The sequence below is a fragment of the Lathyrus oleraceus genome, chromosome 2 (assembly GCF_024323335.1).
Source record: "Lathyrus oleraceus cultivar Zhongwan6 chromosome 2, CAAS_Psat_ZW6_1.0, whole genome shotgun sequence".
Lineage (NCBI taxonomy): Eukaryota > Viridiplantae > Streptophyta > Magnoliopsida > Fabales > Fabaceae > Lathyrus > Lathyrus oleraceus.
Window position 1 is genome coordinate 191034655 of NC_066580.1, and position 27816 is coordinate 191062470.

The 27816-nt window shown below is 32.1% G+C and overlaps 1 long non-coding RNA gene across 2 annotated transcripts in view; it reads right to left on the reverse strand.

Annotated features, from left to right (window-relative positions):
* LOC127118832 (uncharacterized) overlaps nucleotides 1-27484 on the reverse strand; it is a 104434-nt gene extending 76950 nt beyond the window's left edge. For both annotated transcript variants that reach the window (XR_007802383.1, XR_007802382.1), the window contains exon 1: nucleotides 27437-27484. This is a non-coding gene — a long non-coding RNA (uncharacterized LOC127118832). The remainder of the gene's footprint in view (nucleotides 1-27436) is intronic.
* Between the last annotated feature and the right edge of the window lie 332 nt (nucleotides 27485-27816).

Sequence of the window (27816 nt, forward strand, 5' to 3'; positions counted from 1 at the left end):
GGAAATAAAAAGAGTAACATTTTAGAGTAAACAAAAAGACGAAATTATAACAACACATGATGTTATAAGCATAAAAGAGTGACATTGACCTTTATGGGAAGTCTTTGAAGAAGGAAAAAGAACAACATACAGTTAGAAAGTCCTACCAAACCAAACATAATATTTCTATTTACCTTTGGACGATACCAACAAGTTAAAGTTACTTACTTTCTATGAATGCATTATCTACAAACTTGTTTCTTCAAAAGTATCCATTGCATATTTTCCCGGAGAAATTACCATATCATCTTCAGACTGGATAACCTCAGTACCCAAAAAAATATAGGAGTTTACCAAGGTCTTTCGTCTGAAATTTATTCGATAGATGTTATTCTCAAAATAATCTTTAGCTAGTGATGCTGGTTTGATCACACTCTTGGGGTTGAGAACCTTCCCAAGTTTGAACACGACCTCCAAAGATGTACCAATCATATGCCCTGCAGCATCAACATCTTCATTTGTAACCTCAACGGCTGGCTCTCCCTATAAAATATAACCAAAAGAAACAATGAAATCAAAAAACAATACAACCCTTACTAGTATAATATAAGAAAGAAAATGCGAGAAACTGCTCAATATTTGTTATGGATTTGTGCAATATTTACTACTGGTAACAAAACAATCACTTTGCATTTATTGTCAAAACCAAATGAAAAGAAGCAATAGAAGAACATTACCTGTAATGACCTCAAGACTCATTTGAATATATTCATGACAAGAGCGTACATAGTTTCCTACAAACACTTCGACGAACAAGTTAGTTATCACTTCAAAATAATCTTGGGAAATAAAAAGAGTAACATTTTAGAGTAAATAAAAAGACGAAATTATAACAACACATGATGTTATAAGCATAAAAGAGTGACATTGACATTAATGGGAAGTCTTTGAAAAAGGAAAAAGAACAACATACAGTTAGAAAGTCGTACGAAACCAAACATAGTATTTCTAGTTACCTTTGGACGATACCAACAAGTTAAAGAGACTTACTTCCTGTGAATGCATTATCTACAAACTTGTTTCAACAAAGGAATCCATAACATATTTTCCCGAATAAATTACCATATCATCTTCAGATTGGACTGCCTTAATACCCAAAAAATATAGGAGTTTACCAAGGTCTTTCGTCTGAAATTTATTCGATAGCTGTTATTCACAAAATAATCTTTAGCTAGTGATGCTGGTTTGATCACACTCTTGGGGTTGAGAACCTTCCTAAGGTTGAACACGACCTCCAAAGATGTATCAATTGTATGCCCTACAGCATCAACACCTTCATTTGTAACCTCAACGGTTGGCTCTCCCTATCAAATATGACCAAAAGAAACAGTGAAATCAAAACACAATACAATCCTTACAAATATAATATAAGAAAGAAAATGCGAGAAACTACTCAATATTTATTATGGATTTGTGCAGTATTTACTACTTGTAACAACACAGTCACTTTGCATTTATTGTAAAAACCAAATGAAAAGAAGCAATAGAAGAACATTACCTGTAATGACCTCAAGACTCATTTTGATCTATGCATGACAAGAGCGTACATACCTTCCTACAAACACTTTGACGAACAAGTTAGTTATCACTTTAAAATAATTTTGGGAAATAAAAAGAGTAATATTTTAGAGTAAACAACAAGACGAAATTATAACAACACATGATGTTATAAGCACAAAAGAGTGACATTGACCTTTATGGGAAATCTTTGAAAAAGGAAAAAGAACAACATACATTTAGAAAGTCATACCAAACAAAACATAGTATTTCTCGTTACCTTTGGATCATACCAACAAGTTAATTTGACTTACTTTCTATGAATGCATTATCTACAAACTTGTTTCTTCAAAAGTATCCATAGCATATTTTCCGATACAAATTACCATATCATCTTTAGAGTGGACTACCTCAATACCCAAAAAAATATAGGAGTTTACCAAGGTCTTTCATCTAAAATTTATTCGATAGATGTTATTCGATAGATGTTATTCTCAAAATAATCTTTAGATAGTGATGTTGGTTTGATCACACTCTTGGGGTTGAGAACCTTCCTAAGGTTGAACACGACCTCCAAAGATGTATCAATTGTATGCCCTACAGCATCAACACCTTCATTTGTAACCTCAATGGCTGGCTCTCCCTATCCAATATACCCAAAAGAAACAGTGAAATCAAAACACAATACAACCCTTCCCATTATAATATAAAAAAGAAAATGCGAGAAACTACTCAATATTTGTTATGGATTTGTGCAGTATTCACTACTTGTAACAAAATAATCACTTTGCATTTATTGTAAAAACCAAATGAAAAGAAGCAATAGAAGAACATTACCTATAATGACCTCAAGACTCATTTTGATCTCTTCATGACAAGAGCGTACATACCTTCCTACAAACACTTCGACGAACAAGTTAGTTAATAATCTTGGGAAATAAAAAGAGTAACATTTTAGAGTAAACAAAAAGATGAAATTATAACAACACATGATGTTATAAGCATAAAAGAGTGACATTGACCTTTATGGGAAGTCTTTGAAAAAGGAAAAAGAACAACATACAGTTAGAAAGTCCTACCAAATAAAATATAGTATTCCTAGTTACCTTTGGACGATACCAACAAGTTAAAGTGACTTACTTTCTATGAATGCATTATCTACAAAATTGTTTCTTCAAAAGTATCCATAATATATTTCCCCGGAGAAATTACCATATCATCTTCAGATTGGACAACCTCAATACCCAAAAAATGTAGGAGTTTACCAAGGTCTTTCGTCTGCAATTTATTCGATAGATGTTATTCTCAAAATAATCTTTAGCTAGTGATGTTGGTTTGATCACACTCTTGGGGTTGAGAACCTTCCTAAGTTTGAGCACGACCTCCAAAGATGTACCAATTGTATGCCCGTCAGCATCAACACCTTCATTTGTAACCTCAACGGCTGCCTCTCCTTATCAAATATGACCAAAAGAAATAGTAAAATCCAAACACAATACAACCCTTACCAGTATAATATAAGAAAGAAAATGTGAGAAACTGCCCAATATTTGTTATGGATTTGTGCAGTATTTACTACTTGTAACAAAACAATAACTTTGCATTTATTGTAAAAATCAAATAAAAAAAAGCAATTGAAGAACATTACCTCTAATGACCTCAAGACTCAATTTGATGTATTCATGACAAGAGCGTACATACCTTCCTACAAACACTCCGACGAACAAGTTAGTTATCACTTCAAAATATTCTTGGAAAATAAAAAGTATAACATTTTAGAGTAAAGAAAAAGACGAAATTATAAAAACACATGATGTTATAAGCATAAAAGAGTGACATTAACCTTTATGGGAAGCCTTTGAAAAAGGAAAAGGAACAACATACAGTTAGAGAGTCCTACCAAATCAAACATAGTATTTTTAGTTACCTTTGGACGATACCAACAAGTTAAAATGACTTACTTTCTATGAATGCATTATCTACAAACTTGTTTCAACAAAGGAATCCATAGCATATTTCCCCGAATAAATTACCATATCATCTTCAGATTTGATTGCCTTAATACCCAAAAAATATAGGAGTTTACCAAGGTCTTTCGTCTGAAATTTATTCGATAGCTGTTATTCACAAAATAATCTTTAGCTAGTGATGCTGGTTTGATCACACTCTTGGGGTTGAGAACCTTCCTAAGTTTGAACACAACCTAGAAAGATGTACCAGTTGTATGCCCTGCAGCATCGACACCTTCATTTGTAACCTCAACGGCTGGCTCTCCCTATCAAATTTGATCAAAAGAAACAGTGAAATCAAAACACAATACAATCCTTACCAATATACTATAAGAAAGAAAATGCGGGAAACTACTCAATATTTATTATGGATTTGTGCAGTATTTATTACTTGTAACAAAACAGTCACTTTGCATTTATTGTAAAAACCAAATGAAAAGAGGCAATAGAAGAACATTACCTGTAATGACGTCAAGACTCATTTTGATCTATTCATGACAAGAGCGTACATACCTTCCTACAAACAGTTTGACGAACAAGTTAGTTATCACTTTAAAATAATCTTGGGAAATAAAAAAGTAATATTTTAGAGTAAACAAAAATACGAAATTATAACAACACATGATGTTATAAGCACAAAAGAGTGACATTGACCTTTATGGGAAATCTTTGAAAAAGGAAAAAGAACAACATACAGTTAGAAAGTCATACCAAACCAAACATAGTATTTCTAGTTACCTTTGGATCATACCAACAAGTTAAAGTGACTTACTTTCTATGAATGCATTATCTACAAACTTGTTTCTTCAAAAGTATCCATAACATATTTTCCCATAGAAATTACCATATCATCTTTAGATTGGTCTACCTCAATACCTAAAAAATATAGGAGTTTACCAAGGTCTTTCATCTAAAATTTATTCGATAGATGTTATTCTCAAAATAATCTTTAGATAGTGATTTTGGTTTGACCACACTCTTGGGGTTGAGATCCTTCCTATGTTTGAACACGACCTCCAAAGATGTATCAATTGTATGCCCTACAGCTTCAACACCTTCATTTGTAACATCAACGGCTGGCTCTCCCTATCCAATATAACCAAAAGAAACAGTGAAGTCAAAACACAATACAACCCTTACCATTATAATATAAAAAAGAAAATGCGAGAAACTGCTCAATATTTGTTATGGATTTGTGCAGTATTCACTACTTCTAACAAAATAATCACTTTGCATTTATTGTAAAAACCAAATGAAAAGAAGCAATAGAAGAACATTACCTGTAATGACCTCAAGACTCATTTTGATCTCTTCAATACAAGAGCGTACATACCTTCCTACAAACACTTCGACGAACAAGTTAGTTAATAATCTTGGGAAATAAAAAGAGTAACATTTTAGAGTAAACAAAAAGATGAAATTATAACAAAACATGATTTTATAAGCATAAAAGAGTGACATTGACCTTTATGGGAAGTCTTTGAAAAAGGAAAAAGAACAACATACAGTTAGAAAGTCCTACCAAATAAAATATAGTATTTCTAGTTACCTTTGGACGATACCAACAAGTTAAAGTGACTTACTTTCTATGAATGCATTATCTACAAAATTGTTTCTTCAAAAGTATCCATAGCATATTTCCCCGGAGAAATTACCATATCATCTTCAGATTGGACAGCCCCAATAACCAAAAAATGTAGGAGTTTACCAAGGTCTTTCGTCTGCAATTTATTCGATAGATGTTATTCTAAAAATAATCTTTAGCTAGTGATGTTGGTTTGATCACACTCTTGGGGTTGAGAACCTTCCTAAGTGTGAACACGACCTCCAAAGATGTACCAATTGTATGCCCTGCAGCATCAACACCTTCATTTGTAACCTCAACGACTGACTCTCCCTATCAAATATGACCAAAAGAAACAGTGAAATCAAAACACAATACAATCCTTACCAGTATAATATAAGAAAGAAATTGCGAGAAACTGCTCAATATTTGTTATGGATTTGTGCAGTATTTACTACTTGTACCAAAACAATTACTTTGCATTTATTGTAAAAACCAAATCAAAAGAAGCAATAGAAGAACATTACCTGTAATGACCTCAAGACTCATTTTGATCTATTCATGACAAGAGCATACATACCTTCCTACAAACACTTCGACGAACAAGTTAGTTAATAATCTTGGGAAATAAAAAGAGTAACATTTTAGAGTAAACAAAAAGATGAAATTATAACAACACATGATTTTATAAGCATAAAAGAGTGACATTGACCTTTATTGGAAGTCTTTGAAAAAGGAAAAAGAACAACATACAGTTAGAAAGTCCTACCAAACCAAACATAGTATTTCTAGTTACCTTTGGATCATACCAACAAGTTAAAGTGACTTACTTTCTATGAATGCATTATCTACAAATTTGTTTCTTCAAAAGTAGCCATAGCATATTTTCCATAGAAATTATCATATCATCTTTAGATTGGACTACCTCAATACCCAAAAAATATAGGAGTTTATCAAGGTCTTTCGTTTGAAATTTATTCGATAGATGTTATTCTCAAAATAATCTTTAGCTAGTGATATTGGTTTGATCACACTCTTGGGGTTGAGAACCTTCCTAAGTTGGAACACGACCTCCAAATATGTATCAATTGTATGCCCTGCAGCATCAACACCTTCATTTGTAACCTGAACGGCTGGCTCTCCCTATCCAATATGAGCAAAAGAAACAGTGAAATCAAAACACAATACAACCCTTACCAGTATAATATAAAAAAGAAAATGCGAGAAACTGCTTAATATTTGTTATGGATTTGTGCAATGTTTACTACTTATAACAAAATAATCACTTTACATTTATTGTAAAAACCAAATGAAAAGAAGAAATAGAAGAACATTACCTGTAATGACCTCAATACTCATTTTGATCTATTCATGACAAAAGCATACATACCTTCCTACAAACACTCCGACAAAAAAGTTAGTTATCACATCAAAATAATCATGGAAAATAAAAAGAGTAACATTTTAGAGTAAACAAAAAGACGAAATTATAAAAATAAATGATGTTATAAGCATAAAAGAGTGACATTAACTCTTATGGGAAGTCTTTGAAAAAGGAAAAAGAACAACATACAGTTAGAAAATTCTACCAAACCAAACATAGTATTTCTAGTTACCTTTGGATTATACCAACAATTTAAAGTGACTTACTTTCTATGAATGCATTATCTAGAAACTTGTTTCTTCAAAAGTATCCATTGCATCTTTTCCCGGAGAAATTACCATATCATCTTCAGATTGGATAGCCTTAATACCCAAAAAATATAGGAGTTTACCAAGGTCGTTCGTCTGAAATTTATTCGATAAATGTTATTCTCAAAATAATCTTTAGCTAGTGATGCTGGTTTGATCACACTCTTGGGGTTGAGAACCTTCCTACGTTTGAACACGGCCTCCAAAGATGTACCAATTATATGCCCTGCAGCATCAACATCTTCATTTGTAATCTCAACGGCTGGCTCTCCCTATCAAATATAACCAAAAGAAACAGTGAAATTAAAAAACAATACAACCCTTACAAGTATAATATAAGAAAGAAAAATGCGAGAAACTGTTCAATATTTGTTATGGATTTGTGCAATATTTACTACTGGTAACAAAACAATCACTTTGCATTTATTGTAAAAACCAAATGAAAAGAAGCAATAGAAGAACATTACCTGTAATGACCTCAAGACTCATTTTGATCTATTCATGACAAGAGCGTACATACCTTCCTCCAAACACTCTGACGAACAAGTTAGTTATCACTTCAAAATAATCTTGGGAAATAAAAAGAGTAATATTTTAGAGTAAACAAAAAGACGAAATTATAACAACACATTATGTTATAAGCATAAAAGAGTGACATTGACCTTTATGGGAAGTCTTTGAAAAAGGAAAAAGAACAACATACAGTTAGAAAGTCCTACCAAACCAAACATAGTATTTCTAGTTACCTTTGGATCATACCAGCAAGTTAAAGTGATTTACTTTCTTTTAATGCATTATCTACAAACTTGTTTCAACAAAGGAATCCATAGCTTATTTCCCCGAAGAAATTACCATATCATCTTCAGATTGGACTGCCTCAATACCAAAAAAATATAGGAGTTTTAAAAGGTCTTTCGTTTGAAATTTATTCCATAGATGTTATTCTCAAAATAATCTTTAGCTAGTGATGTTGGTTTGATCACACTCTTGGGGTTGAGAACCTTCCTAAGTTTGAGCACGACCTCCTAAGATGTACCAATTGTATGCCCTGCAGCATCAACATCTTCATTTGTAACCTCAACGACTGCCTCTCCTTATCAAATATGACCAAAAGAAATAGTGAAACCAAAACACAATACAACCCTTACCAGTATAATATAAGAAAAAAAATGCGAGAGACTGCTCAATATTTGTAATATATTTGTGCAGTATTTAAAACTTATAACAAAACAATCACTTTGCATTTATTGTAAAAACCAAATGAAAAAAAGCAATAAAAGAACATTACCTGTAATGACATCAAGACTCATTTCGATCTATTCATGACAAGAGCGTACATAGTTTCCTACAAACACTTCGACGAACAAGTTAGTTATCACTTCAAAATAATCTTGGGAAATAAAAAGAGTAACATTTTAGAGTAAATAAAAAGACGAAATTATAACAACACATGATGTTATAAGCATAAAAGAGTGACATTGACATTAATGGGAAGTCTTTGAAAAAGGAAAAAGAACAACATACAGTTAGAAAGTCGTACGAAACCAAACATAGTATTTCTAGTTACCTTTGGACGATACCAACAAGTTAAAGTGACTTACTTCCTGTGAATGCATTATCTACAAACTTGTTTCAACAAAGGAATCCATAACATATTTTCCCGAATAAATTACCATATCATCTTCAGATTGGACTGCCTTAATACCCAAAAAATATAGGAGTTTACCAAGGTCTTTCGTCTGAAATTATTCGATAGCTGTTATTCACAAAATAATCTTTAGCTAGTGATGCTGGTTTGATCACACTCTTGGGGTTGAGAACCTTCCTAAGTTTGAACACGACCTCCAAACATGTACCAGTTGTATGCCCTGCAGCATCAACACCTTCATTTGTAACCTCAACGGCTGGCTCTCCCTATCAAATATGACTAAAAGAAACAGTGAAATCAAAACATAATACAATCCTTACCAATATAATATAAGAAAGAAAATGCGAGAAACTACTCAATATTAATTATGGATTTGTGCAGTATTTACTACTTGTAACAACACAGTCACTTTGCATTTATTGTAAAAACCAAATGAAAAGAAGCAATAGAAGAAAATTACCTGTAATGACCTCAAGACTCATTTTGATCTATTCATGACAAGAGCGTACATAGTTTCCTACAAACACTTCGACGAACAAGTTTGATATCACTTCAAAATAATCTTGGGAAATAAAAAGAGTAACATTTTAGAGTAAACAAAAAGACGAAATTATAACAACACATGATGTTATAAGCATAAAAGAGTAACATTGACATTAATGGGAAGTCTTTGAAAAAGGAAAAAGAACAACATACAGTTAGAAAGTCGTACCAAACCAAACATAGTATTTCTAGTTACCTTTGGACGATACCAACAAGTTAAAGTGACTTACTTCCTATGAATGCATTATCTACAAACTTATTTCAACAAAGGAATCCATAGCATATTTCCCCGAATAAATTACCATATCATCTTCAGATTGGACTGCCTTAATACCCAAAAAATATAGGAGTTTACCAAGGTCTTTCGTCTGAAATTTATTCGATAGCTGTTATTCACAAAATAATCTTTAGCTAGTGATGCTGGTTTGATCACACTCTTGAGGTTGAGAACCTTCCTAAGTTTGAACACAACCTCGAAAGATGTACCAGTTGTATGCCCTGCAGCATCAACACCTTCATTTGTAACCTCAACGGCTGGCTCTCCCTATCAAATATGACCAAAAGAAACAGTGAAATCAAAACACAATACAATCCTTACCAATATAATATAAGAAAGAAAATGCGAGAAACTACTAAATATTTATTATGGATTTGTGCAGTATTTACTACTTGTAACAACACAGTCACTTTGCATTTATTGTAAAAACCAAATGAAAAGAAGCAATAGAAGAACATTACCTGTAATGACCTCAAGACTCATTTTGATCTATTCATGACAAGAGCGTACATACCTTCCTACAAACACTTTGACGAACAAGTTAGTTATCACTTTAAAATAATCTTGGGAAATAAAAAGAGTAATATTTTAGAGTAAACAAAAAGATGAAATTATAACAACACATGATGTTATAAGCACAAAAGAGTGACATTGACCTTTATGGGAAATCTTTGAAAAAGGAAAAAGAACAACATACAGTTAGAAAGTCATACCAAACAAAACATAGTATTTCTCGTTACCTTTGGATCATACCAACAAGTTAATGTGACTTACTTTCTATGAATGCATTATCTACAAACTTGTTTCTTCAAAAGTATCCATAGCATATTTTCCCATAGAAATTACCATATCATCTTTAGAGTGGACTACCTCAATACCCAAAAAATATAGGAGTTTACCAAGGTCTTTCATCTAAAATTTATTCAATAGATGTTATTCGATAGATGTTATTCTCAAAATAATCTTTAGATAGTGATGTTGGTTTGATCACACTCTTGGGGTTGAGAACCTTCCTAAGGTTGAACACGACCTCCAAAGATGTATCAATTGTATGCCCTACAGCATCAACACCTTCATTTGTAACCTCAACGGCTGGCTCTCCCTATCCAATATAACCAAAAGAAACAGTGAAATCAAAACACAATACAACCCTTCCCATTATAATATAAAAAAGAAAATGCGAGAAACTACTCAATATTTGTTATGGATTTGTGCAGTATTCACTACTTGTAACAAAATAATCACTTTGCATTTATTGTAAAAACCAAATGAAAAGAAGCAATAGAAGAACATTACCTATAATGACCTCAAGACTCATTTGGATCTCTTCATGACAAGAGCGTACATACCTTCCTACAAACACTTCGACGAACAAGTTAGTTAATAATCTTGGGAAATAAAAAGAGTAACATTTTAGAGTAAACAAAAAGATGAAATTATAACAACACATGATGTTATAAGCATAAAAGAGTGACATTGACCTTTATGGGAAGTCTTTGAAAAAGGAAAAAGAACAACATACAGTTAGAAAGTCCTACCAAATAAAATATAGTATTTCTAGTTACCTTTGGACGATACCAACAAGTTAAAGTGACTTACTTTCAATGAATGCATTATCTACAAAATTGTTTCTTCAAAAGTATCCATAGTATATTTCCCTAGAGAAATTACCATATCATCTTCAGATTGGACAACCTCAATACCCAAAAAATGTAGGAGTTTACCAAAGTCTTTCGTCTGCAATTTATTCGATAGATGTTATTCTCAAAATAATCTTTAGCTAGTGATGTTGGTTTGATCACACTCTTGGGGTTGAGAACCTTCCTAAGTTTGAGCACGACCTCCAAAGATGTACCAATTGTATGCCCGTCAGCATCAACACGTTCATTTGTAACCTCAACGGCTGCCTCTCCTTATCAAATATGACCAAAAGAAATAGTGAAATCCAAACACAATACAACCCTTACCAGTATAATATAAGAAAGAAAATGTGAGAAACTGCCCAATATTTGTTATGGATTTGTGCAGTATTTACTACTTGTAACAAAACAATCACTTTGCATTTATTGTAAAAATCAAATAAAAAAAAGCAATATAAGAACATTACCTCTAATGACCTCAAGACTCAATTTGATGTATTCATGACAAGAGCGTACATACCTTCCTATAAACACTCCGACGAACAAGTTAGTTATCACTTCAAAATATTCTTGGAAAATAAAAAGTATAACATTTTAGAGTAAACAAAAAGACGAAATTATAACAACACATGATGTTCTAAGCATAAAAGAGTGACATTACCCTTTATGGGAAGCCTTTGAAAAAGGAAAAAGAACAACATACAGTTAGAGAGTCCTACCAAATCAAACATAGTATTTTTAGTTACCTTTGGACGATACCAACAAGTTAAAATGACTTACTTTCTATGAATGCATTATCTACAAACTTGTTTCAACAAAGGAATCCATAGCATATTTCCCCGAATAAATTACCATATCATCTTCAGATTTGACTGCCTTAATACCCAAAAAATATAGGAGTTTACCAAGGTCTTTCGTCTGAAATTTATTCGATAGCCGTTATTCACAAAATAATCTTTAGCTAGTGATGCTGGTTTGATCACACTCTTAGGGTTAAGAACCTTCCTAAGTTTGAACAAGACCTCCAAAGATGTACCAGTTGAATGCCCTGCAACATCAACACCTTCATTTCTAACCTCAACGGCTGGCTCTCCCTATCAAATTTGACCAAAAGAAATAGTGAAATCAAAACACAATACAATCCTTACCAATATAATATAAGAAAGAAAATGCGGGAAACTACTCAATACTTATTATGGATTTGTGCAGTATTTATTACTTGTAACAAAACAGTCACTTTGCATTTATTGTAAAAACCAAATGAAAAGAGGCAATAGAAGAGCATTACCTGTAATGACGTCAAGACTCATTTTGATGTATTCATGACAAGAGCGTACACACCTTCCTACAAACACTCTGACGAACAAGTTAGTTATCACTTCAAAATAATCTTGGGAAATAAAAAGAGTAGTATTTTAGAGTAAACAAAAAAACAAAATTATAACAACATATTATGCTATAAGCATAAAAGAGTGACATTGACCTTTATTGGAAGTCTTTGAAAAAGGAAAAAGAACAACATACAGTTAGAAAGTCCTACCAAACCAAACATAGTATTTCTAGTTACCTTTGGATCATACCAACAAGTTAAAGTGACTTACTTTCTATGAATGCATTATCTACAAATTTGTTTCTTCAAAAGTAGCCATAGCATATTTTCCATAGAAATTATCATATCATCTTTAGATTGGACTACCTCAATACCCAAAAAATATAGGAGTTTATCAAGGTCTTTCGTTTGAAATTTATTCGATAGATGTTATTCTCAAAATAATCTTTAGCTAGTGATATTGGTTTGATCACACTCTTGGGGTTGAGAACCTTCCTAAGTTGGAACACGACCTCCAAAGATGTACCAATTGTATGCCCTGCAGCATCAACACCTTAATTTGTAACCTCAACGGCTGGCTCTCCCTATCCAATATGACCAAAAGAAACAGTGAAATCAAAACACAATAAAACCTATACCAGTATAATATAAAAAAAAAATGCGAGAAACTGCTTAATATTTGTTATGGATTTGTGCAATGTTTACTACTTGTAACAAAATAATCATTTTACATTTATTGTAAAAACCAAATGAAAAGAAGAAATAGAAGAACATTACCTGTAATGACCTCAATACTCATTTTGATCTATTCATGACAAAAGCATACATACCTTCCTACAAACACTCCGACAAAAAAGCTAGTTATCACTTCAAAATAATCATGGAAAATAAAAAGAGTAACATTTTAGAGTAAACAAAAAGACGAAATTATAAAAAAATGATGTTATAAGCATAAAAGAGTGACATTAACTCTTATGGGAAGTCTTTGAAAAAGGAAAAAGAACAACATACAGTTAGAAAATTCTACCAAACCAAACATAGTATTTGTAGTTACCTTTGGATTATACCAACAAGTTAAAGTGACTTACTTTCTATGAATGCATTATCTAGAAACTTGTTTCTTCAAAAGTATCCATTGCATATTTTCCCGGAGAAATTACCATATCATCTTCAGATTGGATAGCCTCAATACCCAAAAAATATAGGAGTTTACCAAGGTCGTTCGTCTGAAATTTATTCGATAAATGTTATTCTCAAAATAATCTTTAGCTAGTGATGCTGGTTTGATCACACTCTTGGGGTTGAGAACCTTCCTAAGTTTGAACACGGCCTCCAAAGATGTACCAAATATATGTCCTGTAGCATCAACATCTTCATTTGTAATCTCAACGGCTGGCTCTCCCTATCAAATATAACCAAAAGAAACAGTGAAATTAAAAAACAATACAACCCTTATAAGTATAATATAAGAAAGAAAAATGCGAGAAACTGTTCAATATTTGTTATGGATTTGTGCAATATTTACTACTGGTAACAAAACAATCACTTTGCATTTATTGTAAAAACCAAATGAAAAGAAGCAATAGAAGAACATTACCTGTAATGACCTTAAGACTCATTTTGATATATTCATGACAAGAGCGTACATACCTTCCTACAAACACTCTGACGAACAAGTTAGTTATCACTTCAAAATAATCTTGGGAAATAAAAAGAGTAATATTTTAGAGTAAACAAAAAGACGAAATTATAACATACAGTTAGAAAGTCCTACCAAACCAAACATAGTATTTCTAGTTACCTTTGGATCATACCAGCAAGTTAATGTGATTTACTTTCTTTTAATGCATTATCTACAAACTTGTTTCAACAAAGGAATCCATAGCTTATTTCTCCGAAGAAAATACCATATCATCTTCAGATTAGACTGCCTCAATACCAAAAAAATATAGGAGTTTTAAAAGGTCTTTCGTTTGAAATTTATTCCATAGATGTTATTCTCAAAATAATCTTTAGCTAGTGATGTTGGTTTGATCACACTCTTGGGGTTGAGAACTTTCCTAAGTTTGAGCACGACCTCCAAAGATGTACCAATTGTATGCCCTGCAGGATCAACATCTTCATTTGTAACCTCAACGGCTGCCTCTCCTTATCAAATATGACCAAAAGAAATAGTGAAACCAAAACACAATACAACCCTTACCAGTATAATATAAGAAAGAAAATGCGAGAGACTGCTCAATATTTGTTATATATTTGTGCAGTATTTACTACTTATAACAAAACAATCACTTTACATTTATTGTAAAAAGCAAATAAAGAACATTACCTGTAATGACATCAAGACTCATTTTGATCTATTCATGACAAGAGCGTACATAGTTTCCTACAAACACTTCAACGAACAAGTTAGTTATCACTTCAAAATAATCTTGGGAAATAAAAAGAGTAACATTTTAGAGTAAATAAAAAGACGAAATTATAACAACACATGATGTTATAAGCATAAAAGAGTGACATTGACATTAATGGGAAGTCTTTGAAAAAGGAAAAAGAACAACATACAGTTAGAAAGTCGTACGAAACCAAACATAGTATTTCTAGTTACCTTTGGACGATACCAACAAGTTAAAGTGACTTACTTCCTGTGAATGCATTATCTACAAACTTGTTTCAACAAAGGAATCCATAACATATTTTCCCGAATAAATTACCATATCATCTTCAGATTGGACTGCCTTAATACCCAAAAAATATAGGAGTTTACCAAGGTCTTTCGTCTGAAATTTATTCGATAGATATTATTCTCAAAATAATCTTTAGCTAGTGATATTGGTTTGATCACACTCTTGGGGTTGAGAACCTTCCTATGTTTGAACACGACCTGCAAATATGTAGCAATTGTATGCCCTGCAGCATCAACACCTTCATTTGTAACCTCAACGGCTGGCTCTCCCTATCCAATATGACCAAAAGAAACAGTGAAATCAAAACACAATACAACCCTTACCAGTATAATATAAAAAAGAAAATGCGAGAAACTGCTCAATATTTGTTATGGATTTGTGCAATGTTTACTACTTGTAACAAAATAATCACTTTGCATTTATTGTACAAACCAAATGAAAAGAAGAAATAGAAGAACATTACCTGTAAGACCTCAATACTCATTTTGATCTATTCATGACAAAAACGTACATACCTTCCTACAAACACTCCGACAAACAAGTTAGTTATCACTTCAAAATAATCTTGGGAAATAAAAAGAGTAACATTTTAAAGTAAACAAAAAGATGAAATTATAACAACACATGATGTTATAAGCATAAAAGAGTGACATTGACCTTTACGGGAAGTCTTTGAAAAAGGAAAAAGAACAACATACAATTAGAAACTCCTACCAAATAAAATATAGTATTTCTAGTTATCTTTGGACGATACCAACAAGTTAAAGTGACTTACTTTCTATGAATGCATTATCTACAAAATTGTTTCTTCAAAAGTATCCATAGCATATTTCCCCGGAGAAATTACCATATCATCTTCAGATTGGACTGCCTTAATACCCAAGAAATATAGGAGTTTACCAAGGTCTTTCGTCTGAAATTTATTCGATAGCTGTTATTCACAAAATAATCTTTAGCTAGTGATGCTGGTTTGATCACACTCTTGGGGTTGAGAACTTCCTAAGTTTGAACACGACCTCCAAAGATGTACCAGTTATATGCCCTGCAGCATCAACACCTTCATTTGTAACCTCAACGGCTGACTCTCCCTATCAAATATGACCAAAAGAAACAGTGAAATCAAAACACAATACAATCCTTACCAATATAATATAAGAAAGAAAATGCGAGAAACTACTCAATATTTATTATGGATTTGTGCAGTATGTACTACTTGTAACAAAACAGTGACTTTGCATTTATTGTAAAAACCAAATGAAAAGAAGCAATAGAAGAACATTACCTATAATGACCTCAAGACTCATTTTGATCTATTCATGACAAAAGCGTACATACCTTCCTACAAACACTTTGACGAACAAATTAGTTATCACTTTAAAATAATCTTGGGAAATAAAAAGAGTAATATTTTAGAGTAAACAAAAAGACGAAATTATAACAACACACGATGTTATAAGCACAAAAGAGTGACATTGACCTTTATGGGAAATCTTTGAAAAAGGAAAAAGAACAACATACAGTTAGAAAGTCATACCAAACCAAAAATAGTATTTCTAGTTACCTTTGGATCATACCAACAAGTTAAAAAGACTTACTTTCTATGAATGCATTATCTACAAACTTGTTTCTTGAAAAGTATCCATAGCATATTTTCCCATAGAAATTACCATATCATCTTTAGATTGGACTACCTCAATACCCAAAATATATAGGAGTTTACCAAGATCTTTCGTCTAAAATTTATTCGATAGATGTGATTCTCAAAATAATCTTTAGATAGTGATGTTGGTTTGATCACACTCTTGGGGTTGAGAACCTTCCTAAGTTTGAACACGACCTCCAAAGATGTACCAATTATATGCCCTGCAGCATCAACACCTTCATTTGTAACCTCAACGGTTGGCTCTCCCTATTAAATATGATCAAAAGAAATAGTGAAATCAAAAAACAATATAACCCTTACCAATATAATATAAGAAAGAATATGCGAGAAACTGCTCAATATTTGTGATGGATTTGTGTAGTATTTACTACTGGTAACAAAACAATCACTTTACAATTATTGTAAAAACTAAATGAAAAGAAGCAATAGAAGAACATTACCTGTAATGACCTCAAGACTCATTTTGATCTATTCATGATAAGAGCGTACATACTTTCCTACAAACTATCCGACGAACAAGTTAGTTATCACTTCAAAATAAACTTGGGAAATAAAAAGAGTAACATTTTAGAGTAAACAAAAAGAAGAAATTATAACAACACATGATGTTATAAGCATAAAAGAGTGACATTGACCTTTATGGGAAGTCTTTGAAAAAGGAAAAAGAACAACATACAGTTAGAAAGTCGTACCAAACCAAACATAGTATTTCTAGTTACCTTTGGACGATACCAACAAGTTAAAGTGACTTACTTTCTATGAATGCATTATCTACAAACTTGTTTCAACAAAGGAATCCATAGCATATTTCCCCGAATAAATTACCATATCATCTTCATATTGGACTGCCTTAATACCCAAAAAATATAGGAGTTTACCAAAGTCTTTCGTCTGAAATTTATTCGATAGCTGTTATTCACAAAATAATCTTTAGCTAGTGATGCTGGTTTGATCACACTCTTGGGGTTGAGAACCTTCCTATGTTTGAACACGACTCCAAAGATGTACCAGTTGTACGCCCTGCAGCATCAACACCTTCATTTGTAACCTCAACGGCTGGCTCTCCCTATCAAATATGACAAAAAGAAACAGTGAAATCAAAACACAATACAATCCTCACCAATATAATATAAGAAAGAAAATGCGAGAAACTTCTCAATATTTATTATGGATTTGTGCAGTATTTACTACTTATAACAAAACAATCACTTTGCATTTATTGTAAAAACCAAATGAAAAGAAGCAACAGAGGAACATTACCTCTAATGACCTCAAGACTCATTTTGATCTCTTCATGACAAGAGCGTACATACCTTCCTACAAACAGTTCGAGGAACAAGTTAGTTAATAATCTTGGGAAATAAAAAGAGTAACATTTTAGAGTAAACAAAAAGATGAAATTATAACAACACATGATGTTATAAGCATAAAAGAGTGACATTGACCTTTATGGGAAGTCTTTGAAAAAGGAAAAAGAACAACATACAATTAGAAAGTCCTACCAAATAAAATATAGTATTTCTAGTTATCTTTGGACGATACCAACAAGTTAAAGTGACTTACTTTCTATGAATGCATTATCTACAAAATTGTTTCTTCAAAAGTATCCATAGCATATTTCCCCGGAGAAATTACCATATCATCTTCAGATTGGACTGCCTTAATACTCAAGAAATATAGGAGTTTACCAAGGTCTTTCGTCTGAAATTTATTCGATAGCTATTATTCACAAAATAATCTTTAGCTAGTGATGCTGGTTTGATCACACTCTTGGGGTTGAGAACTTCCTAAGTTTGAACACGACCTCCAAAGATGTACCAGTTATATGCCCTGCAGCATCAACACCTTCATTTGTAACCTCAACGGCTGACTCTCCCTATCAAATATGACCAAAAGAAACAGTGAAATCAAAACACAATACAATCCTTACCAATATAATATAAGAAAGAAAATGCGAGAAACTACTCAATATTTATTATGGATTTGTGCAGTATTTACTACTTGTAACAAAACAGTGACTTTGCATTTATTGTAAAAACCAAAAGAAAAGAAGCAATAGAAGAACATTACCTATAATGACCTCAAGACCCATTTTGATCTATTCATGACAAAAGCGTACATACCTTCCTACAAACACTTTGACGTACAAGTTAGTTATCACTTTAAAATAATCTTGGGAAATAAAAAGAGTAATATTTTAGAGTAAACAAAAAGACGAAATTATAACAACACACGATGTTATAAGCACAAAAGAGTGACATTGACCTTTATGGGAAATCTTTGAAAAAGGAAAAAGAACAACATACAGTTAGAAAGTCATACCAAACCAAAAATAGTATTTCTAGTTACCTTTGGATCATACCAACAAGTTAAAAAGACTTACTTTCTATGAATGCATTATCTACAAACTTGTTTCTTGAAAAGTATCCATAGCATATTTTCCCATAGAAATTACCATATCATCTTTAGATTGGACTACCTCAATACCCAAAATATATAGGAGTTTACCAAGATCTTTCGTCTAAAATTTATTCGATAGATGTGATTCTCAAAATAATCTTTAGATAGTGATATTGGTTTGATCACACTCTTGGGGTTGAGAACCTTCCTAAGTTTGAACACGACCTCCAAAGATGTACCAATTATATGCCCTGCAGCATCAACACCTTCATTTGTAACCTCAACGGTTGGCTCTCCCTATTAAATATGATCAAAAGAAACAGTGAAATCAAAAAACAATACAACCCTTACCAATATAATATAAGAAAGAATATGCGAGAAACTGCTCAATATTTGTGATGGATTTGTGCAGTATTTACTACTGGTAACAAAACAATCACTTTACAATTATTGTAAAAACTAAATGACAAGAAGCAATAGAAGAACATTACCTGTAATGACCTCAAGACTCATTTTGATCTATTCATGATAAGAGCGTACATACTTTCCTACAAACACTCCGACGAACAAGTTAGTTATCACTTCAAAATAAACTTGGGAAATAAAAAGAGTAACATTTTAGAGTAAACAAAAAGAAGAAATTATAACAACACATGATGTTATAAGCATAAAAGAGTGACATTGACCTTTATGGGAAGTCTTTGAAAAAGGAAAAAGAACAACATACAGTTAGAAAGTCGTACCAAACCAAACATAGTATTTCTAGTTACCTTTGGACGATACCAACAAGTTAAAGTGACTTACTTTCTATGAATGCATTATCTACAAACTTGTTTCAACAAAGGAATCCATTGCATATTTCCCCGAATAAATTACCATATCATCTTCATATTGGACTGCCTTAATACCCAAAAAATATAGGAGTTTACCAAAGTCTTTCGTCTGAAATTTATTCGATAGCTGTTATTCACAAAATAATCTTTAGCTAGTGATGCTGGTTTGATCACACTCTTGGGGTTGAGAACCTTCCTATGTTTGAACACGACCTCCAAAGATGTACCAGTTGTACGCCCTGCAGCATCAACACCTTCATTTGTAACCTCAACGGCTGGCTCTCCTTATCAAATATGACCAAAAGAAACAATGAAATCAAAACACAATACAATCCTTACCAATATAATATAAGAAAGAAAATGCGAGAAACTACTCAATATTTATTATGGATTTGTGCAGTATTTACTACTTATAACAAAACAATCACTTTGCATTTATTGTAAAAACCAAATGAAAAGAAGCAACAGAGGAACATTACCTCTAATGACCTCAAGACTCATTTTGATCTCTTCATGACAAGAGCGTACATACCTTCCTACAAACACTTCGAGGAACAAGTTAGTTAATAATCTTGGGAAATAAAAAGAGTAACATTTTAGAGTAAACAAAAAGATGAAATTATAACAACACATGATGTTATAAGCATAAAAGAGTGACATTGACCTTTATGGGAAGTCTTTGAAAAAGGAAAAAGAACAACATACAATTAGAAAGTCCTACCAAATAAAATATAGTATTTCTAGTTATCTTTGGACGATACCAACAAGTTAAAGTGACTTACTTTCTATGAATGCATTATCTACAAAATTGTTTCTTCAAAAGTATCCATAGCATATTTCCCCGGAGAAATTACCATATCATCTTCAGATTGGACAACCTCAATACCCAAAAAATGTAGGAGTTTACCAAGGTCTTTCGTCTGCAATTTATTCGATAGATGTCATTCTCAAAATAATCTTTAGCTAGTGATGTTGGTTTGATCACACTCTTGGGGTTGAGAACCTTCCTAAGTTTGAGCACGACCTCCAAAGATGTACCAGTTGTATGCCCTGCAGCATCAACACCTTCATTTGTAACCTCAACGGCAGCCTCTCCTTATCAAATATGACGAAAAGAAATTGTGAAATCAAAACACAATACAACCCTTACCAGTATAATATAAGAAAGAAAATGCGAGAAACTGCTCAATATTTGTTATGTATTTGTGCAGTATTTACTACTTACAACAAAACAATCACTTTGCATTTATTGTAAAAACCAAATGAAAAAAAGCAATAGAAGATTATTCCCTTTAATGAACAAGTTAGTTATCACTTCAAAATAATTTTTGAAAATAAAAAGTAAAATTTTAGAGTAAACAAAAACACGAAATTATAACTACACATGATGTTATAAGCATAAAAGAGTGACATTCACCTTTATGAGTAGTCTTTGAAAAAGGAAAAAGAACAACATACAGTTAGAAAGTCGTACCAAACCAAACATAGTATTTCTAGTTACATTTGGACGATACCAACAAGTTAAAGTGACTTACTTTCTATGAATGCATTATCTACAAACTTGTTTCTTTAAAAGTATCGATAGCATATTTTCCCGGAGAAATTACCATATCATATTCAGATTTGACAGCCTCAATACCCAAAAAATATATGAGTTTACCAAGGTCTTTCGTCTGAAATTTATTCTATAGATGTTATTCTCAAAATAATCTTTAGCTAGTGATGTTGGTTTGATCACACTTTTGGGGTTGAGAACCTTCCTAAGTTTGAACACGACCTCCAAATATGTACCAATTTTATGCCCTGCAGCATTAACACCTTCATTTTAAACCTCAACGGCTGGCTCTCCCTATCAAATATGACCAAAAGAAACAGTGAAATCAAAACACAATACAGTCCTTACCAATATAATATAAGAAAGAAAATGTGAGAAACTACTCAATATTTGTTATGCATTTATGCAGTATTTACTACTTGTAACAAAACAATCACTTTGCATTTATTGTAAAAACCAAAAGAAAAGAAGAAATAGAAGAACATTACCTGTAATGACCTCAATACTCATTTTGATCTATTCATGACAAAAGCGTACATACCTTTCTACAAACACTACGACAAACAAGTTAGTTATCACTTCAAAATAATCATGGGAAATAAAAGAGTAACATTTTAGAGTTAACAAAAAGACGAAATTATAAAAACAAATGATGTTATAAGCATAAAAGAGTGACATTGAGTCTTATGGGAAGTCTTTGAAAAACGAAAAAGAACAACATACAGTTAGAAAGTCATACCAAACCAAACATAGTATTTCTAGTTACCTTTGGATCATACCAACAAGTTAAAATGACTTACTTTCTATGAATGCATTATCTACAAACTTGTTTCTTGAAAAGTATCCATAGCATATTTTCCCATAGAAATTACCATATCATCCTTAGACTGTACTACCTCAATACCCAAAAAATATAGGAGTTTACCAAGGTCTTTCGTCTAAAATTTATTCGATAGATGTGATTCTCAAAATAATCTTTAGATAGTGATGTTGGTTTGATCATACTCTTGGGGTTGAGAACCTTCCTAAGTTTGAACACGACCTCCAAAGATGTACCAATTCTATGCCCAGCAGCATCAACACCTTCATTTGTAACCTCAACGGTTGGCTCTCCCTATCAAATATGATCAAAAGAAATAGTGAAATCAGAAACTAATACAACCCTTACCAATATAATATAAGAAAGAATATGCGAGAAACTGCTCAATATTTGTGATGGATTTGTGCAGTATTTACTACTGGTAACAAAACAATCACTTTACAATTATTGTAAAAACCAAATGAAAAGAAGCAATAGAAGAACATTACCTATAATGACCTCAAGACTCATTTTGATCTATTCATGATAAGAGCGTACATACTTTCCTAAAAACACACCGACGAAGAAGTTAGTTATCACTTCAAAATAATCTTGGGAAATAAAAAGAGTAACCTTTTAGAGTAAACAAAAAGACGAAATTATAACAACACATGATGTTATAAGCATAAAAGAGTGACATTGGCCTTTATGGGAAGTCTTTGAAGAAGGAAAAAGAACAACATACAGTTAGAAAGTCCTACCAAACCAAACATAATATTTCTAGTTACCTTTGGACGATACCAACAAGTTAAAGTGACTTACTTTCTATGAATGCATTATCTACAAACTTGTTTCTTCAAAAGTATCCATTGCATATTTTATCGGAGAGATTACCATATCTTCTTCAGATTGGATAGCCTCAATACCCAAAAAATATAGGAGTTTACCAAGGTCTTTCGTCTGCAATTTATTCGATAGATGTAATTCTCAAAATAATCTTTAGCTAGTGACGCTGGTTTGATCACACTCTTGGGGTTGAGAACCTTCCTATGTTTGAACACGACCTCCAAAGATGTACCAATTATATGCCCTACAGCATCAACATCTTCATTTGTAACCTCAACAATTGACTCTCCCTATCAAATATAACCAAAAGAAACCGTGAAATCAAAAAACAATACAATCCTTACAAATATAATATAAGAAAGAAAATGTGAGAAACTGCTCAATATTTGTTATGCATTAGTGCACTATTTACTACTTGTAACAAAACAATCACTTTGCATTTATGGTAAATATCAAATGAAAAAAAGCAATAGAAGAACATTACTTTTAATGACCTCAAGACTCATTTTGATATATTCATGATAAGAGCGTACATACTTTCCTACAAACACTCCGACGAACAAGTTAATTATCACTCCAAAATAATCTTGGAAAATAAAAAGGGTAACATTTTAAAGTAAACAAAAAGACGAATTTATAACAAAAATGATGTTATAAGCATAAAAGAGTGAAATTAACGTTTATGGGAAGTCTTTGAAAAAGGAAAAAGGACAACATACAGTTAGAAATTCCTACCAAATCAAACATAGTATTTCTAGTTACGTTTGGACAATACCAACAAGTTAAAGTGACTTACTTTCTATGAATGCATTATCTACAAACTTGTTTCTTTAAAAGTATCCGTAGCATATTTTCCCAGAGAAATTAGCATATCATCTTCAGATTGGACAGCCTCAATACCCAAAAAATATAGGAGTTTACCAAGGTCTTTCGTTTGAAATTTTTTCGATAGATGTTATTCTCAAAATAATCTTTAGCTAGTGATGCTGGTTTGATCACGCTCTTGGGGTTGAGAACCTTCCTAAGTTTGAAAACGACCTCCAAAGATGTACCAATTATATGCTCTGCAGAACACCTTCATTTGTAACCTCAACGGCTGGCTCTCCCTATCAAATATGACCAAAAGAAACAGTGAAGTCAAAACATATTACGACCCTTAGCAGTATAATATAAAAGAGAAAATGCGAGAAACTACTCAATATTTGTTTTGGATTTGTGCAGTATTTATTATTTGTAACAAAACAATCACTTTACATTTTTGTAAAAACCAAATGAAAAGAACCAATAGAAGAACATTACCTGTAATGACCTCAAGACTCATTTTGATCTATTCATGACAAGAGCGTACATACCTTCCTATAAAGACTCCGACGAACAAGTTAGTTATCACTTCAAAATAATCATGGGAAATTAAAAGAGTAACATTTTAAAGTAAACAAAAAGACAAAATTATAACAACAAATGATGTTATAAGCATAAAAGAGTGACATTGACCTTTATGGGAAGTCTTTGAAAAAGGAAAAAGAACAACATACAGTAAGAAAGTTCTACCAAACCAAACATAGTATTTCTAATTACCTTTGGATGATACCAACAAGTTAAAGTGACTTACTTTCTATGAATGCATTATCTAGAAACTTGTTTCTTCAAAAGTATCCATAGCATATTTCCCCGGAGAAATTACCATATCATCTTTAGATTGGACTACCTCTATACCCAAAAAATATAGGAGTTTACCAAGGTCTTTCGTCTGAAATTTATTCCATAGATGTTATTCTTAAAATAATCTTTAGCTAGTGATGTTGGTTTGATCACACTCTTGGGGTTGAGAACCTTCCTAAGTTTGAACACGACCTCCAAAGATGTACCAATTGTATGCCCTACACAATCAACACCTTAATTTGTAACCTCAACGGCTGGCTCTCCCTATCAAATATGACCAAAAGAAACAGTGAAATCAAAACACAATAAAACCTATACCAGTATAATATAAAAAAGAAAATGCGAGAAACTGCTGAATATTAGTTATGGATTTGTGTAGTGTTTACTACTTGTAACAAAACAATCACTATGCATTTATTGTAAAAACCAAATGAAAAGAAGCAATAGAAGAACATTACCTGTAATGACCTCAAGACTCATTTTGATCTATTCGTGACAAGAGCGTATATACCTTCCTACAAACACTCCGACGAACAAGTTAGTTATCACTTCAAAATAATCTTGGGAAATAAAAAGAGTAACATTTTAGAGTAAGCAAAAAGACGACATTATAACAGCACATGATGTTATAAGTATAAAAGAGTGACATTGACATTTATGGGAAGTCTTTGAAAAAGGAAAAAGAACAACATAAAATTTGAAAGTCCTACCAAACCAAACATAGTATTTCAAGTTACATTTGGAAGATACCAATAAGTTAAAGTGACTTACTTTTTATGAATGCATTATCTAGAAACTTGTTTTTTCAAAAGTATCCATAGCATATTTCCCCGAATAAATTACCATACCATCTTCAGATTGGACTGCCTCAATACCCAAAAAATATAGGAGTTTACCAAGGTCTTTCGTCTGAAATTTATTCGATAGATGTTATTCTCAAAATAATATTTAGCTAGTGATGCTGGTTTGATCACACTCTTATGGTTGAGAACCTTCCTAAGTTTGAACAGACCTCCAAAGATGTACAAATTATATGCCCTGCAACATCAACACCTTCATTTGTAACCTCAACGGCTGGCTCTCCCTATCAAATATGACCAAAAGAAACAGTGAAATCAAAACACAATACAACCCTTACCAATATAATATAAAAAAGAAAATGCGAGAAACTGCTCAATATTTTTTATGGATTTGGCCAGTATTTACTACTTGTAACAAAATAATCACTTTGCATTTATTGTAAAAACCAAATGAAAAGAACCAACAGAAAAACATTACCTATAATGACCTCAAGACTCATTTTGATCTATTCATGACAAGAGCGTACATACCTTCCTACAAACACTCTGACGAACAAGTTAGTTATCACTTCAAAATAATTTTGAAAAATAAAAAGTAAAATTTTAGAGTAAACAAAAAGACGAAATTATTTTACACATGATGTTATAACCACAAAAGAGTGACATTGACCTTTACATGGAGTCTTTGAAAAAGGAAAAATAACAACATACAGTTAGAAAGTCCTACCAAACCAAACATAGTGTTTCTAGTTACCTTTGGACGATACCAACAAGTTAAATTGATTTACTTTCTATGAATGCATTATCTACAAACTTGTTTCTTCAAAAGTATCCATAGCATATTTCCCCGGAGAAATTACCATATCATCTTCAGATTGGAATACCTCAATACCCAAAAAAATATAAGAGTTTACCAAGGTCTTTCGTCTGAAATTTATTCCATAGATGTTATTCTCAAAATAATCTTTAGCTAGTGATGTTGGTTTTATCACACTCCTGGGGTTGAGAACCTTCCTAAGTTTGAACACGACCTCCAAAGATGTACCAATTGTATGCCCTGCAGCATCAACACCTTCATTTGTAACCTCAACGGCTGGCTCTCCCTATTAAATATGACCAAAAGAAACAGTTAAATCAAAACACAATACAACCTTTATTAGTATAATATAAAAAAGAAAATGCGAGAAACTGTTATGGATTTGTGTAGTATTTACTACTTGTAACAAAACAATCACTTTACATTTAATGTAAAAACTAAATGAAAAGAAGCAATAGAAGAACATTACCTCTAATGACCTCAAGACTCATTTTGATCTATTCATGACAAGAGCGTACATAATCTTAGGAACAAGTTAGTTATCACTTCAAAATAATCTCAGGAAATAAAAAGAGTAACATTTTAGAGTAAACAAAAAGACAAAATTATAACAACACATGATGTTATAAGCATAAAAGAGTGACATTGACCTTTATGGGTAGTCTTTGAAAAAGGAAAAAGAACAACATACAGTAAGAAAGTCCTAGCAAACCAAACATAGTATTGCTAGTTACCTTTGGATGATACCAACAAGTTAAAGTGACTTACTTTCTATGAGTTCATTATCTACAAACTTGTTTCTTCAAAAGTATCCATAACATATTTCAACGGAGAAATTACCATATCATCTTCAGATTGGACAGCCTCAATACCCCAAAAATATAGGAGTTTACCAAGGTCTTTCGTCTGGAATTTATTCGATAGATGTTATTCTCAAAATAATCTTTAGCTAGTGATGTTGGTTTGATCACACTCTTGGGTTGAGAACCTTCCTAAGTTTGAACACGACCTCCAAAGACGTACCAATTGTATGCTCTGCAACATCAACACCTTCATTTGTAACCTCAACTGCTGACTCTCCCTATCAAATATGACCAAAAGAAACAGTGAAATCAAAACACAATACAACCCTTACCAGTATAATATAAAAAAGAAAATGCGAGAAACTGCTGAATATTTTTTATGGATTTGTGTAGTATTTACTACTGGTAACAAAACAATCACTTTGCATTTATTGTAAAAAGCAAATGAAAAGAAGCAATAGAAGAACATTACCTGTAATGACCTAAAGACTCATTTTGATCTATTCATTACAAGAGCGTACATACCTTCCTACAAACACTCCGACAAACAAGTTACTTATAACTTCAAAATAATCTTGGAAAATAAAAAGAGTAACATTTTAGAGTAAACAAAAAGACGAAATTATAACAACACATGATGTTATAAGCATATAAGAGTGACATTGACCTTTATGGGAAGTCTTTGAAAAAGGAAAAAGAACAACATACAGTT